Here is a 7,103-nt window from a genome sequence, read left to right on the forward strand (position 1 = left end):
CTCAGACGTACCCCTAGAGAACCCACAGTCTACAAAAGCTAAAGTTATAACCTTTTCTTTCAATCCACCAAAGGCTCCACCCACTTACAAGAGGTTTAGTTGAGTCTGGTGACTTGATTCAGTGACCTTGTGTCTTTTTCTTCTTGGGGGAAGAGTGTGGTCAGGCTGAGTTGGGGTCTGCAGAGGGAGCAGATTGGGTGGACCTCTGCTCTGCTCTTTTCCTTCTAGAGGTCAGCACCAGGTACTTTGGAGGCACTCTAACAAGTCCCAGCCACAGTTTTCATCCCTGAATTTAATTCTCACTGAATTAAGTATATCCAGAGCTAATATACAGAATGTTTAGCAACAACCAAGTGCTAAACTGTGTGGTATTGTTTATCACAGAGGAATCCAGAAAAGGGGCAAAGCAGTGTGGATTTGTTTTTTGGGGTAAGCGTCTTAGGTTGTGGTGCAAATGGGGTGCCAAAGGGTAAAATAGCAGCTAATTAAGAAGGCAGAGAGGAAGTGAACAAAGATTCAGAAGAGCTCAGAGATCAGTTGCTCTGCATGCTTGCAGCAGAGACTTCCTGTTGGGGCAGGTTCAGGGGGCTTGCTAATATTGGAGATGCTATTCAGTGGGAGATTTGGACCAAGTGGAATGTAGCAGGCAGGAGCGATTCTGCATCCAGAGTGTGGTATCAGGATAGGGGGCCCTCCAATCACAAGCTGGGTCTCAGCCGGCAGTCAGACTCTTGCACACGAAACTGGGGAAAGCTTGAACGGGAATCATCCCTACTCAAGTGGAATTCGGTTCAAGGCAAAGCACAAGGTATTATAGGAAATCGGGAAGTTGATAAGGGCAAGGACTGGTTGACATGTCTGGCACTAGTAGGGAGACAGAGAAATGGGGAAGAGGCAACATAGAATAAACTCAGCACAGTTCAGTGTGGCCAAATAGGGAACTGCCTGGACTGAGACAGCTTTCCTCTGCCCTGATGAGGAAGGGTGGAAGGCCACAGCAGGATTGAGCCCAAGAGGAGACTTCAGGGGCCCTCGCTTACAGCTGAGATTAAGGCATAGAGGAAGTGACATCACTTGGAAGGAGTGCAGACAACACCAAAGGAAGTGTTGACAGAAAGAGGAGGCCATCATATTCCAGGCTGTGGAGAACAGAGCCTGACCAAGGAGGGGACAGGGCAGAGGATGGGATGTGGTAGAAATACAGAAGAGGGGACTGCAAAAGATGTTTCAGATTAAGATGATGATAGGCCTCAGCGACAAGTGTCATATAATGATTCAGAAAAAAAAGATCCTGAAATGACTGTAGATGAATTTTAAGTTTTAAAAATCTATTTGAGATAGAGCAAGAGAGAGAGAGAGAGAGTAAGAGTTACCATTTGCTCATTCATTCTTCAAAGCCTGGGCCACACCTAGTTGAAGCCTTTTGAGTAGTGAACCAGAAGATGGAAGATTTCTCTGTCTCTCTTCTCTCTCTCTCTCTCTGATGTTCTGCCTTTGAAATAAATAAATCTTAAAAAAAGGAGACAACCATCAGAGAATCATCCTGTTACCATCAGCAAAAATGGAAACAAATCAAGACATTGGGAAGCTTCTGTGACCTGCAGTTACCCAGGCCTGGGCAGAGGAAATGTTCAGGGCAGTGTGCGTCACTAGCCAGAATCAGAAAAAAAAAGATTGAACCTATTCTTTTCATCTCAGTTGCTCCTTAAATCAATGCAGCCCCTCCAAATTAATGTGAATTGAAACATGCATTGCCTTTCAAGTTAATTGAGTACTTACTATGTGTGAATCACTGCACTAAATAGAGAGGAGAAAATGAGAGAGACAAACATGGTGTGGAGCCTGCCTCCAAAGAATTTACCATTAGTTTAAGAGCATATTGCTTTTTCTTCTGCTCTTAATTAGGTGTGTCCCTAAGACAAGAAACCATTGATTGGAAAAGTGTATTCTTTAAGTGTTTTAAGTACCTTTAGTGAAAAAAACAAAACAAAACAAAAGACCTTGAGGTGAGCTATTCAGGACATTTTAATTCTATTTTTGGGGGTTGGACATTTAATAGAGGATCCTTTTTTAATTGAATAATTACTTTGCAGATTTTAGATATGCAGATACATTATAGGTGGAGTTCATTTGGGTTAAATTCTGTTTTTTCTCCTTTGAGTATAGGTTGTCTGTTGGTAAAATATATATTGTTTGTACATTTCCTAGGGACTGAAAAGGACTTACACCTGTTCTGTGCAGATCTCTACCATTTATGACAAAGAGGCCTGTCATTCTGCATGAGTTCTTTTTTTTTATTTATTTATTATTTTTTTTGACAGGCAGAGTGGACAGTGAGAGAGAGACAGAGAGAAAGGTCTTCCTTTGCCGTTGGTTCACCCTCCAATGGCCGCCGCGGTAGGCGCGCTGCGGCCGGCGCACCGCGCTGATCTGATGGCAGGAGCCAGGTGCTTTTCCTGGTCTCCCATGGGGTGCAGGGCCCAAGCACTTGGGCCATCCTCCACTGCACTCCCTGGCCACAGCAGAGAGCTGGCCTGGAAGAGGGGCAACCGGGACAGGATCGGTGCCCCAACCAGGACTAGAACCCGGTGTGCCGGCGCCGCAAGGCGGAGGATTAGCCTAGTGAGCTGCAGCGCCGGCCTCTGCATGAGTTCTTAACAGGAGAGGAAGGTTTGGATCAAACTTGGGGGTGGTAGTCACTGACCCAAGATTAGACGTACCTGAGCAATGGCTCTGGATGAACATTGGCTGAGTATTTCAGTATTCAGTGTGTTAGACTTTGTGTTCTGTGAGTTGAATGACTCCACAATTTTCCCCAAGATTTATTTTCACCCTAAGAATAAGTATGAATCATGATTTTTCCAGTGTTAGAAAACTGACATGAGAGTAGGCTGTAGACCTTTTCTGCTGTGTCTGTGACAAGAAGCCTGTCTTTGTCTTGAGTGGGGTCCATCTGAATTGACATTGTGCCAGCTTTTATTTTCTTTTTTAAAATATTTATTTATAGGGTCAGTGCTGTGGCATAGTGGGTAAAGCTGCCACCTGCAGTGCCAGCATCCCATGTGGGTGCTGGTTCAAGTCCCGGCTGCTCCTCTTCTGATCCAGCTCTCTGTTATGGCCTGGGAAAGCAGTGGATATGGTCCAAATCCTTGGGCCCCTGCAGAAGCTCCTGTCTCCTGGCTTTGGATTTGCCAAGCTCTAGCTGTGGTGGCCAACTGGGGAGTGAACCAGTGGATAGAAGACTTCTCTCTTTCTGCCTCTCCTTAACTCTGCCTTTATTTATTTATTTGACAGGCAGAGTTACAGAGAGAGAGGAGAGTGAGAGAGCATCCATCTGCTGGTTCCCTCCCCAGGTCTGATCCAGGATGAAGCCAGGAGTCAGAAGCTTCATTTGGGTCTCACACATGGGTGACAAAGGCCCAAACACTTGGACTATCAGTTGCTTCTGTGGCCCCTGGCTCCTCCGGCTCTCTGACAGAGGAGTTTTGCTAACAGACTAGCATGTTTGTTGGTTTGCAGTTTACAGTTGATCCACTAGGATGCGTCCAAGTGAACTGGACACTTTTATGTAGTCTGCTCTGCTGGTCTTTCTGTTGCTGTCTTGGAGTCACCAGGTCAGCCCTGCTGTTTGCATGGATGCCCAGTCTGCCTCTGTGGCCCTGCCTGCTCTCCTCACAGGGGTGGGACGTTGAGGGAGCAGCTCCCATCATTTGCTTATCAATAGAATAGCAGTCACTCTTCTCTCTGGGTGCTCTTTACACGCCAGGGGCTGAGCTAAGTGCTTTATGTCTGTTCTCTCGATTAATTATCTCCTTGAAGCATTTAATGTAGGCACCATCGGCTGCAGAGCCCATGTGTTGTGTAAGTCCTGGGGATCCCAGTCCAGATTGCTCAGACTTCAAATCCTGAACTGTGAACCTCTACCCAGCGCTGCATCCCAAGAGAAATTCCTGGTGCCTGGTATGTGCGTGGGGGGCAGATCACAGATCTGGGCATAGTCCAGATTCATTACATTTAATATTCCTAGCAGCAAACTGTCCAACAGATAAAACCCAGCAAGTTACAGCTGTTTTGAGAATGGGGGAAGGGCCTAGCAATTGGGAGAAAGCAAAGTTGGAAGGAAACCAATGTGAGTCACACCTTTTGCCTTTACCTCATGCTTTCTGTTTCAAAAACTGTTTTTTTTTTTTTAAAAACACAGCCTGACACTGTGTGATAAATCAAAGCCTGATGTAATTGACCCAGAATTGATCCCCCAATGTCTTTTGGGGGAACATGCTTTAACTCTGCTTGTTGATTCTGAGGAATAATTGCCACCCTAAAAAGGTAATTACATGTGCCGCTGCTGATATGCATAATGGGCTCAGGAAGCGCGTTCTGCCCCAAGGGAGGAGAATCCTGCTTGTGCGCTTGGGGTCTGCTCTGAGGACGGGGTCGGGTGCCGCAGATGACTTTGGAACTCTTCCCTGTTCCTGCCGATGTCCCCGACCTGCGAATGTTTACGTGGGTAAGGCTGAGGTTGGGTAAGGAAGGGGGTGGGTTGTCAAAAGCCGTGTGTGGAGATGAAATGGCAGTGAGTCCTCGTCCTTCATTTCTTCTGGGTCAGCATCATTTCTTCTGGCCTGGTGACAAGACTGTTTTCTCCCTGCTTGGCAGATGCTTGTTAATGAGTTCTCATCTCCTTCCATCAAGGGCTGCTTCCTTTGTGGAAACACATAGTGAGAAATCTTCTCTGTCACCTCCTCCCCAATGTCCTGGTTCTGATCGCTCCTTTTAAGCTAAGGTGGTAGCCTGTGTGCTTTCTGGTAAACATAAATGGAATTTAAACCACAAATGGCCAATTAAAGCCCTTCATGCCTTTTTCCTTTTAGCCATAAGACAGTGGTTATCCTAAGTAAATACAACAAAAAGGCTATTCTGTGGTAGTCTAACCCTAGCAACCTAGTTTTTTTTTCCCTCTTTTTAAAATCAAAGCCTTAAAAAAAACCCAAAGTGTCATGACTTTTTGTAGCGCTACACAATGGAAGAAATACATATGTATTCCAATATGGAACCGGGCATTGTTCGGGGCCGCGGCAATTCACCCTGGGCTATTCTCTGCCACGGTGTCCAGCAAATTGCATGACCTGCCTGTTAGGCTTGACAACAGTGTTTTACCTAACAAAGGCCTCTGCAGCGCCGAGCAGCAGTGGAATGTCAGAATGAGCACATTTCACACACAGATGTGCAGCCATAATAGCCTCTAAGAAGATGCATGTGGCAGGGGCACAGGCTGGGGGCAGGGGGCCCGGGCTGTGGAGGCTGGGCGGGCAGCGGGGCAGCCCACCGTTAGCAGTAGGGACATGGCCCCGCTGACCACGTTTAATCAGCCCTCAGTAAACAATTCAACATTTTCACTGTTCTCTAAAAACTAATAAAGAGAAACAAGCACTTTTCATTCATCTTGAAGTAATTTTCTGTCAGGTTGGAGCCCCTTGCGGCCTCCAGCTTGTGCAGTGCTAGCTGTGTGATACAACAACTATTGCAATTTATTTTACAAACTCTGGTCATTCACATGTCAGTTAGCGTTCACCAAGCCGGCATCTGAAATTGTGCAGTTAACGAGTTTTACAACATTTCTATCAAGAGAAACTGTTTAGCATAACTGACTCTTAAGGAGTTATTATACCTCTAAAAATCCATTTTAAGGGGCATTATTTAAATAAAATAGAAAAACGGTTCACTGCCTTTTAAAGGGGCTACAAAAAAAGTCCATCAGCTCCAGCGCAGTAATCCTCAGCTTAAAGCACTCTTGAGAGCACTTCTGGGAATTGTCAGCATAATGAAATGTTTTGTGAAATGTCCAGATAGATTCCTCTCCTCAACTATTTTACTGCACCATATTTATTTTCCTTCCAGTTTTTAAAGAAGTGAATTACTTTTTGAGAGGATGACTCTACATTGTGTAGATTAACTGGGCGCATTATTACCGAGGTTGTAGCACAAGTGATAGTTCTGTTTGCATCGGCAAAGAGCAAGGAAAGAGAAGGCTTTTCTCCTCCCTTAGTGCTTTGGCTCCCAAAGGGTTAAGTCACGGCGAGGCTTCTCGAGGTTTGCATTTTTCTTGGGCCATGCTTTTCTCAAACTTCTATACAACTTTGGCACACAATGGCACCTGTAAGTATTTTCTATGGACTTGAAGATATGGACTCTCTTCTCTTACCTTAACAAATTCACGTGTACAATTGACCCATGCCCATCATTTGAATAGGGCCTATTTCAATCGGAGATGCTATGGAACCTTCTAGTTAACTGAGATGGCCAAGGCCCCAAACCAATTAGTGGCCAGCGTCCATCAAGGCAGCACTGTCTGGCATAGCAGCAAGTTCATTTAACAGACACACTACCCAACAGGAGACAAAGCCACGCTTGTAATGTAAATAACTTAGGGTTCTTTCCACGATGAGCGAGACCAGGAGAGAAATCATGTTCTGTTGTAGCAAGAGAGATTCTGCATCCTTCAGAGGCGTGTCTATAACACTGCGCATTTCCTCTTGGCCACAAACAGTCTCCTAATTTCTTAGACTGATGTTTGTGCACACGACTTTAATTTTCTGAGGGAGATGGGCAGGTGTTCTTGTGCCTGTTAGTTGTGTCTGCCCATAAGAAGCACAGTAACATCCATGAACCAAATACAATTTGACATAATTCATGCCTTTATTACCTCCTACAGAACGATATTATTTCATGCTGGCTCGTTAATGTTTCTAGCACAATACTGTCATTCCTGGAAATTTTTCCTTCTGAAGTTCAAATGTTGAAGAATGAGTTTTAAAACTCTTTAAGTGCCTTAGATGTGGGGCAAATGCAACTTATGCCAAGATCCATTTCTTTAGTCTTTTTTTTTTTTTTTTTTTGATAGTGGCACTGCATATAATGGGCAAAGATCATATCTGAAAACTCTTACCACTTCTTGGCTAATGAACTTATTTCTAGCTTTGCAAATAATTTTTTAGTCAACATATCATCCCATACTTTGCCGCCATTTGTTGCCTGAATAACATGGAATCAGGAAATGTTGATCAAACGATATTTCAGTAATTGCAATTTGTTGAAGCACTTAG

Source organism: Lepus europaeus, chromosome 15 (genome assembly GCF_033115175.1).
Source record: "Lepus europaeus isolate LE1 chromosome 15, mLepTim1.pri, whole genome shotgun sequence".
Taxonomy (NCBI): Eukaryota; Metazoa; Chordata; class Mammalia; order Lagomorpha; family Leporidae; genus Lepus; species Lepus europaeus.